Below are 10,395 nucleotides of genomic sequence, written 5' to 3' on the forward strand. Positions count from 1 at the left end.
CGCTCGCCTGTGGTGGTTCGGCTGGTGTTACACTGCTTTGGTCGCTTTCTTCTATTTGGTCACTCGTCTCCTGCTGGTCGCTTGGTCCAGGCTGCTCCGCTGCTTGGTCACTTGTTTCACTGGTTGAAACATTTTCTGGATTCTCTGGTGGCGCTGCTTGAGCTTCACCATCTTCATTTTCATCTTGCGCACTGCCACTGTTCAGTGGACTTTTCTTCGAGAATATGACATCCTTGGTTGTCACCACCATTCCGTTGTCCGTATGTGGCCGGTCGATGTCGCGTTGAAACTTGTTTCGGAACCATCGAGTGTATTGTCAGAGTGCCTCTGCAGCTTGCTCCTTTGTCTTAAGGAAATACACTCGTCGGAAATGACTGAAGTCGTCTGTCAGGCACATGAAGTGATTGAAGCCGGTGAGAGATCGTTGGGCTGGCGAGCAACAGGCACACTTCAAAGTTGTGTGTGGAAGGAGAACCGAGGAGGGAATCAACCAATTGGATTTTCTTCCAGTGCCAATCCCGACGCCCGAGGAACCCTGGAATGGCTCCCTGGAGGAATGGGAGAGCGCAAGGGCGAGGAACTTCGAACGTGAGAATAAAATAGTTCCCAATTGCGTCGTTGCTCTCAGCCAATAGATAGAGAAATAGTAGTGCATGCTAAGGTAGGGAAGTTTCATGTTAGATTCATGGCCGACACGGGAGCGGCGGTTTCGATTATCAACAAAGAAGTGTTCCGAAAGGAAGAACCTAGGCTAGAAAGGTCTGAAATCGTGCTGATGGGGTTCGGAGGAGAACTAATTCGGGGCTTGGGAGATTGTGCGTCGGGGCAGTGTAGAGTTAACGAGGTCAGCAATACGTGAGTTGCGGAATCGTTCGGAGATTTGTTTGAGGACCGTCTGGGTAATGTGAAAGGATTCGAGCACCGGGTCAAACAAAAGAAAGGGGTTAAACCCGTCCAGCAGAAAGTGAGACGGTTACCGTTGTCAACCAGGGACGAGGTTTTCAAAGAAATAGAAAAACTGGAAGGAAACGATGTCATTGAGCAAATCGAAGCGTCCGAGTGGGTATCAGCCATGGTAGTGGTGACGAAGAGGGATGGCCGGGTGCGGCTGTGTGTGGATTTGCGAGCGGTGAACGAGGCAATAGTCGCCGACGTGTCTCCGCTGCCACACTTCGAGGATCTGTTGCCGAGACTAATTGTAAGTGGAGCGACGGTGTTTTCAAAGTGATGCGCTGTCGGCATATCACCAGGTCGAGCTGGCGGAGAATTCTCGAGACCTCACAGCGTTCATTACGCCATGGGGACTGTACCGATTCAAACGGGTGCCTTTCGGATTGGCTTCGGCTCCGGCGGCCTTCCAACGAATGAAGAAAAGATTCTAGAGGGGATCGAAGGGATAGTCATCTATCTCGATGATATCCTGGTGTTCGTAAAGACGAGACAGGGGCACGACGATCGGCTCGGACGGGCGTTGACGCTATTCCGGGAGGTGGGAATGGTTCTGAATAAGAAATGTGTGATTGCTACGAACAAAGTAGAGTTCGTAGGATACGCTTTAGGCCCGGAGAGCTTAAACCGAATCTCGAAAATCTTAAGGCGATAGAACAACTCCCAGAGCAAACCAACCCGACGCAGATAAAATCGGTATTGGGAACGGCAAGCTTTTACATGCGATGCGTGCCGAACCTTTCTACGATTTCGGAGCCAATGCGACGGCTGCTAGAAACAGAAACAAAGTTCGAATGGGGTCCCGAACAGAAAGAGTCTTTCGAGAAACTTAAGCGGGCAATTGTGGAGGCAAAACCACTGGCAATTTTCGATTGCAAAAGGGAAATCGCGGTCGCATGTGACGCATCAAAAGTCGGGCTGGGGGCCACGTTGATGCAGTGTTACGAGGACGGGGAGCGACCCGTGTCGTTCGCATCATGCGCGTTACCGGAAGCACAACAAAAGTACTCGACGAGAGAGAGAGAGGCGTTAGCATGCGTGTTCGCCGTAGAGAAGTGGCACGTGTTTTTGCTTGAAAGGAAGTTCCGATTGCGGACGGACCACCAGTCGCTAACTACGCTTCTCGGAACGACGGGAGTAGGCAGAGCGCCGATGAGAATCGCCAGATGGGTGGAACGGCTGCGCGGTTACAATTTTGTTATGGAATACCGCCCTGGAATCAGCAACAATGTCCCCGATATGCTTTCAAGATTGCCGTCGGGGGATCCAATCACAGCTGACAACGAGGATGAACATGTAATCGCTAACCTTCGAGCGGCAATTAAACCGTTGTCGTGGGAGGAAAAAACGGCACGATCAGAAACTGACAAAGAATTAATGAAAGTTAGGGAATGGCTGGGAGAAACTAAACCTAGAATAGCGGAACGGTAGTGGTCCTCGGTGATTCACGAGTTGTCAGAAAGAGACGGAGTCATGTTGCGAGCGGAGAAAATCATACTACCGGAGTCTTTGCGTGGGAAAGCTATCGAGCTGGTTCATGAGGCACACCAGGGGATGGTGCGCACAAAGCAGCGGCTTCGCCAGATTTACTGGTGGCCGGGAATGGATCGAAACGTCGAAGAAGCCGTCAGGGAATGCGCAATTGCATAAACAGCGACCGCGTGGCGAAGCCGGGGGTCGCTCCAGTCGAACCAACCCCCTGGCCAGCTGGGCCTTGGGAGCGACTCGCGGCTGGGCCGATCAGCGTACCACACCTCCGACAACCGAATGTGGCATCGTGACAGTCTGGTCCGGAGCGAGGCCGATGGCGTTGAGCGAAAGCAGGAGCCGCTAGTGGACGGCGAATCGGAACGACAGCCGGAGCAGGCAGTGTTCACGAACGACGTAACATTCTCGGAAAAGAGGAGAGGGGAAGGGGGCGCGAACTCGAGCCAACGTTATGCAGGGAAGATGACTCGGAACAAACGGTACAAGGAGAATCATCGAATTCGAGCGACGCAGAAGCATATCTGACGACAGAGGAAGAAGAGTCGGCCCCCGAAACACCGAGGCGGCCACACAGAAACCGTAGGAAGCCGGAGCGTTACGGAGATTTTGTAACTAGATAATCGAAGTGATTATATCATATAATAATGGCATTCCTCTTACATGATGGAAGGGCGAGTGTAGTGTCTGCAAGACACGTGTTGTGAATCTGTAGAGTGCAAGGCAGCTGGTAGACAGCGAGCCCGATGATTGGACGAGCCGGAGAGCGGGCCGTCCACTCAGCGGGCCGTGATCGCGTGCACGTCGGTCAAGGTGCCGCGACCGGCCATATAAAAGACGTGAATAAACCAGAGAAGCAGTAGATCTGGTATTTATACCCGATGGCGCTGACATCGCCAGCGCATCAATCGGGCACGCTACCGGCACTGGATGTCCGCGTCCGGAAAGGTCGGAGATCTTTCGCATTGAGGGTCCGGAGCCGGCCGGCCGGATCCCTGAGCTGATAAGTCTGGGAGGCAACCTGCCGTAGAATGGTCCACGGTCCCACAAACGACGGGTGCAACTTTTTCGACAACCCGCGGCGGGTCTTTTTCAATCTGACCAACATTCTCGCCCCGGCAGGCCAAGTCAGGGGAGGAACCCTACATTTGTCGTAGCGTCTTCTCACATTCGTCTGAGCCTTTTCCAGCGAGCGATGAGCGTCACGACGCAGATCTTGAACCGGGAGCGCTTGAGACGGAGCAAGCCTCGGGGGTTCTCCCGGTAAGTTTGCGGTGAACCCAAAGAGCAATTCGAAAGGCGTTTTGCGTAGCGACTCGCTGGGCGACGTATTGATAGAGGAAGCGATCTTCGGGAGGAGATCGGGTACCGACGTCTCCCCCAAAACCAGAGCCGTCAAGCGATCCTTCACAGTGCGAATGGTCCGTTCCACCAGACCATTACATTGGGGATGGCCGATGGCTGCCCGTATGTGTGAAATTCCAGACGTTTGGAGATAGTTCACAAAAACATTACCCCGGAAACGCGTCGCATTGTCCGTCACCACGGACCCGATCCTACCCATTACCCCCATCAGCGTGGTCAGGGAGCGTACCACAAACCTAGCCGAGATCCGTCTCGTCGGGTACAGATGAACGTATCGCGTACAATAGTCAACGACCACTAAGATATACCAGGCGCGTTCTCCAGGGACATTGAAAGGCCCCGCGAAGTCTAAACTAAACTTTTCACAAGGACGGGTCGAGGGTTTGACGGGTTGGAGCCGCCCTGTTTTCACCGTCTCCTGTTTTTGGCGCTGACAGACACCGCTCTCTTTAACGAAACTACGGACCTTGGCCAGGAACCCTTTGCCGATGTCGAAGCGTTCATTCACCCGCCTCCCGGTCGTCCATATGCCGGGGTGTTCCGCCATGCCGTCTTCGTCGCAAAACTTGATTGCGTCATTCATCAATACGCTGGGAATACAGAGGCGACCTCGGCGACAGAAGTTGGTCTCGAACAGCGTAACCTTCAGGCGGGCTTCGTAGAAGAGTACGGCATGCAGGGTCAGCACGTTGCTCCCGTCGGATGCGTTCGACACTGAGAGTGGCGATTGAGAGCCGCGATAAGGCATCGGCACTTCCGTTATCTACCCCCTTCCGATGCACGACCTCGAAGTCGTAATCCTGTATTGCCACTGCCAGATCAGCCAGATGCGTCTCGAAATCTTTGGAATAAATAATGATGTCGTCGAGGTATACGAGAGCCATTCGATACTTGAGCGGACCGATGACCCTGTCCATCAGCCGCTGGAAGGCCGCCGAAGGGCATTCGCTTGAACTGGAACAACCCATCGGGAGTGCAGAAGGCAGTTTTCTTCCTGTGGTCTGGAGCCATCTCGACTTGCCAATACCCACTCATTAGGTCTAATGTACTGAAATAGATATTTCCGGAGAGTGCATCGAGCGCATCGTCTATCCGAGAGAGTGGATAAACGTCTCTTTTCGTTACCGTATTCAATTTCCGGTAATCCACGCAAAACTTATAGAGCCATCTTCTTTTTCTACCAGAACCACTGGGGCTGCCCAGGGGCTCGAAGAGGGCTCTATGATTCCAGCATTCAACATATCGCTGACTTCTTTGGCGATTGTCTGTCTCTGAGCCGGAGCTAGGCGCCTCGCTGGGAATGCAATCGGTGGCGTGTCTCCCGTCGGAGTGGTGTGTTGCACCAGACCTGTACAAGACAAGCTGTCGGGCCGACCGGAAATGTTTGCGAATTCCCCACGGAGTAATGAGGTTAGGCGAATTTCCTGATTTTTCGTCAGCTCTGCTCCTAGTCGTAACTCGGTCTTCGGCACACATGAATCTGTATTCGTTCCCTTGTTGTCCGGTTTCGTTATCTGGATCGACTTATGAACTCGTCCCAGTTGTGATCCGTGTTTGAGATAGATAGGTGAATTTTCGAGATTTACCACAAAGATTCCACAGTCACCCCTGTTTGAGTAACGAGTGGAGTGACGAGGCTTTGCGTATGAGTTCACGAAAAGAACTGGCATTTATTGTTGCTCTAGCAGCCGATGGTACCGAGAGGTGGTGCCGCCAACATCTGCCTTTTCCGAATATTGTTAAAGTTTCAATTTTTGAACTCACGCAGGATTTTTCCTTATTTTTTCGCAATATTATTCTGTCGTCTTAAATGCCTTAAAGGTGTTAAATGGCTTTGAAGTTTCAAGATTTGTTCGTGGCTGATGTGGCTGATCTTAGCTCATACCGCCTTAAGCATGTCGTGTTCTTGTTTGTCGCCTCGCCTTTCCTTGTGCGTTTTGATCTCCGGAGGATTTTTCTTTTCGTTGTCGGAAAATCGCCTTCCTCTGCTTCGTTTCCTATTATAACAGGTTCTTGATTGAATGTCTCTTTGCTGAGCTTCAAGTGCTTTTCATTCCATCGAATCACTTTGCCGTTCTCGAGCTTTACCAAGTAAGAACGCGGGGCGACCTTATCGATGACCAATCCCCGTGTCCACAGCTCCTAAGTTGTCAAGTGTTCCACTCTGACCACGTCGTTAATTTTCAACGAAGGCACGTTGCGAGAGTTCCGGTCGAATAATTTTTTCATCTCCATTTTCTTCTTTAGGTTTTCCCTCTTCTGATCTTCGTCGAATGTGACGTCTCTTCAATCAAGCGATGACGGTAACGCAGATCGAAGCTCTCTGCCGAAGAATTTTTGAGCCCGACTTTTCCTTTCGGCCTGTGGAACGTTTCTCGATTCGAGCAAGGCGTACTCTTAATCTTCCCCCTGGAGTGCACATTTCTTTAACAGTCTTTTCGCAAGCTTGACAGCAGCTTCTGCCTCACCATTCGATTGTGCGAAGTAAGGAGGACTGGTCACGTGATTGATTTTCCATATGTTCATGAAGACTTTGAAATTTTCCGATGTGTATTGAGGTCCGTTGTCACTATGGAATTCCACTGGGATGCCATTGCGAGCGAAGTGTTTCTTCGTCATGAGATCACCCGTTGACTAGTGGGGTGATCTCCCAATGAGTCCACCTCAAAGAAATCTGAGAACACGTCTACTGTAACTAAGTAGTTGTGGTCCCGGAATTGGAAAATATCTTGGAAGACTTTTTGGAACGGAAATGCTGCCAATGAGCCCAGAACCATGGGCTGCTAGGCTTCCCGTGCCTGGTAGGAAAGGCACGCCGAGCAGTTGTTTGCGAAGCTTTCAATCTGCGTTTTCAACTCTGGCCAGAATATTCGCTCACGAGGTCGCATCCAGAGAGCCCGCTGACCCCCGTGACTGGCATGCGATGCTTTGAGCATGCTCCTTCGAAGTGGTCCTGGGATGAATATCGCTGGTCCGTAGTATCTGAAGCCTCCTGGGTTGTCAAGCTGCTCTGATATTTCCAGAACGGCTTCAAGACCGATGTCGAAGAGCTCTGCGTTTTCGGCACGCCCCTCGGATTCGCGGTCCCCCTCCATTGCTTTCTTGACTGAGATCATTGTTTCGTTCCGAAGCGGTGAAGTAGACTCTATGTTATCCAATTCCACACGAAAGATGAAGTCGTTCGCCATATTTGCTGTTGCTGGTAGTTTCCCGTTCATGTCTCGACTCAACCAGTCGGCGATCACGCTGTCTTTCTTCGTCGACATATCTGAGCTTCACGTCGAACTTTTGCAGTTTCAATCGCATTCGCTGCAACCTCTTGGGTGACGCATATAAAGCTTTCTCGAAAATCGCTATCAACGGCTTGTGGTCTGTTTCGATGGTGACGTCTTTATGGGCGAAGATGTAGTGTTCGAATCTCGAACATGCGGTCACGATGGTAAGCAGTTCTTTTCAGTGTGATTATTGTGACTAAATGACCGTGTAATTCTTCTCTGCGGGACGAAGTGACAAGCTGATGAAATCGACCGGTTTCCGATCCTGTAATAAGACGGCGCCCACACCGTGGTCGCTGGCGTCGCTTTGTATTATGATCGGTTTCCTGACGTCGAAGAATGCCAGTACAGGGGCATCCTGCAGGGAGTTCTTGAGCTGTTCAAAAGCTCTACGGTGATCCTCCATCCACACGAAGTCCACAGTATTCTTCAGGAGTTCCCCGAGAGGCGTCGCCAACTGGGTATAGCGTGGGATGAATTTGCAAAGATAGAGTTTGCTACTCCTAGGAATCGTTGTACTGCTTTTTGATCCTTAGGGGGCATCATGTTTCTCAATGCTCCGATCTTCGCAGGATCCGGTCTTACACCGTCTTTGCTGATGATATGACCGAGGTATTTCACCTCGCGGAGGCATAGCCTGAGTTTATTCCGGTTGAGCTTCATCTGTTTCTCCTCGCATCGTTTCAAAAATGCTTCGAGGTTGTTGAAATGGTCTCGAAGTGCTGTGCTGTCTGAGTCTCCATAGCCTATGATGAGTATGTCATCGACAATGACCTCGACGCCGCGTAATCCCTCAAGTGTTTCTGACTGTCTTGCTTGGTAAATCTCCGGTGCAACGCTCAATCCCTGTGGCATCCTCAAGTATTTGCATCGTCCGAGAGGGGTCCAAAAGGTAGTGAGATCCGTGGACTCCGCTTCCAAAACACATTGGTAGAATCCATCCTGACAGTCGCATACTGTGAATATGCGTGCGCCTGTGAGTCTCGGAAGAACGTCTGATAGAATCGGCAGCCTGCAGTGTGATCGCTGTGATGCTTTGTTAAGATGATACGGATCTAGAGCTTCCCTTGATTGCTGCTGGGCTCTTCCTGGGTGGACATTGTGCTGGGAATGCGTTGTCTTTTAGATGTATTCTGACTTTGCCAGGCACTCTGCCGAGTCCTTCGAATACTTTGTCATGTCTCCGCAATAAGTCCGAGGCGTCGACGCCAGAGGCAGGGCTCACCCCTTGGATCTCGTGGACCAAGTGAATGTTGTTTCCCAATGTGATACAGCCCAATTGTAGTGAGCTCCTCACCGACAACAAGGGACTTTCGGATATGTCAATCACCTCGAAACTGAGACTTGCTGCTCTCGAACCATTGTGGCATTGAAGAACGCCTTTCCGATTGATTTCGTGGTATCACCATTGTACATTCTCAGAGTGACCCCAGATCTTTGGAGAGGTTTGGCGATTCCTTCTGATCGGATTTTGTCATAGTCCCGCTTGGGTAGCACATTCACCGTGGCTCCTGTATCGACGTTCGTCTTCAATATTGTTTGCGCTCGGGTCCCTTTGACGAAAAGGTTCACCATGAGTCGTTTCATCTCCGTACGCGTCATGGAGAAAACGTCAACGGCGAAGCTATTTTCATCGACTTCGTAGAATTCCTCTTGGTCTAGGTCGTCCTCGCTCAACTCCTCTGGATCGATTTCGTGGAAAGCTCTCGATCTTTTGAGCGTGCATTTTTTGCAAAGTGTCCGAGCTTACCGCAGTTGGCACACTTCTTCCCGCTCCCGGGGCACATGTTCCGGTCTTTGCTGTGGTTGCCACCGCAGTAGTTTCATTCTGATCCTGATGATCTATTCGATCTCGGGAAAGCTCGTCGCCTTACGAATCGAACGTCTTCCGCCGTACTGTTGTTGTTTTCGCCGCCGCCCATAGAGAGAGGGACACACTTCGCGCGTGCGCTTGAATTTGCTGAACGTCTCAAGATTCCCAATATCGTTTGGATGCCAATTTTTTCGTTCGTAAAAATTCGATCCTTCAGCGACTCTTTTTGAATTCCGAGGGCAAGACGGTATCGAATCAACTCGGAATTTACAAGCAATCGCTCTGTTGAATACTTCTGCGATGAAGTCTTCCATCGACCAATCTCCTTGTGTGTACGAGTAGAACTGTTCCCGCACCACGAGAAGATTCTGCTGTTCTCTGAAGTCTTTGTCGAGTTCGGCGATCACATGTTTCAGCTGAGGTCCAGGATCGACGTCCGATTTCGCTTGATTAGGGTTGGCTTCGGTTGGTCGTATCCTACCGAGTCGCGATCTCCATTTTGTTCCGATCGCTGTTCTGAAGTGAGCAAGCTGTGTTTGATCGGGTAAAGAGTACACTTCTGCGCACAGCGCGTAGTCGTGGAACTCAGCTTTAAATTGTTCCCATCGCTGTCTGCGATTGGGTGGATTCAGAGGCATTGGTTCCGGCAAAGGGAATCCGTTGGTCGTCTAAGTCATTTTTTTCCTGTCGATGACTTCTGCGCTCTTGGTCTTTTCTTCTCCGTAGCTTACTCTGGATTCGTCGAGAAACGACGTGCTGTTGAATGACGAAGTTTTCTAGTTGGAAATCACTTCTGACACCATGTCTGAGTAACGAGTGGAGTGACGAGGCTTTGCGTATGAGTTTACAAAAAACACTGGCATTTATTGTTGCTCTAGCAGCCGATGGTACCGAGAGGTGGTGCCGCCAACAACCCCCCTTGTTCGATTTCACTACGCTGTATGGTGTTATGAATTGGTTCCCAGGAGCGCACTTCAATGTACCGTCCAACTGCAAGGTACTTAAAAGCTCATCTGTTCGGGCTTTCACGAATACCGCCGCCTTTGGGGGAATTACGGTTCCGCCTTTAACTTCACACGTAGAGTCCAGCCGTGAGTAATTTTAGTAAAGACAAGACTCCGCCGGACTGTGCGTTCGTTATCTTTATGTAAAGGAAAGCAGGAATGCCTTCCACTTATATAGACTCCCTCACTCCCCCAACTTTTAGACTCAGTCCCTCCTGGGAGTGTAAGGAATGATATTCCTCAGTGTTGCAACACACTCTTTGTCTAACTTGTCATAGAAAAACCGCTTGGGGACGCCTTCGAAAACCTCGATCCTCTTGACAACAAAAGGGCCCGTAAATTTTGTGTTCTGGGCAGACAGGCCAACCCTCACAAGGATCTGCTCCCCGACCTTGATGCGCGGATGTTTCTGGCTATGCCTCTTATCGAAGTGCTTCTTCTGTTGTGCCTTCTTGACTTCCTCCCCTTCCTCATCTCGAGATTCAGTCAACTTGATTCTTCCCTC

General features: G+C 50.7%; 1 pseudogene; it reads left to right on the forward strand.

The window, feature by feature from the left end:
- The first annotated feature begins 370 nt into the window (after window positions 1–370).
- LOC114828186 (uncharacterized protein K02A2.6-like) lies at window positions 371–2,729 on the forward strand (annotated as a pseudogene).
- Window positions 2,730–10,395: the final 7,666 nt, after the last annotated feature.

This window comes from Galendromus occidentalis, unplaced genomic scaffold (genome assembly GCF_000255335.2).
Source record: "Galendromus occidentalis unplaced genomic scaffold, Mocc_1.1 scf7180000077413, whole genome shotgun sequence".
Taxonomy (NCBI): Eukaryota; Metazoa; Arthropoda; class Arachnida; order Mesostigmata; family Phytoseiidae; genus Galendromus; species Galendromus occidentalis.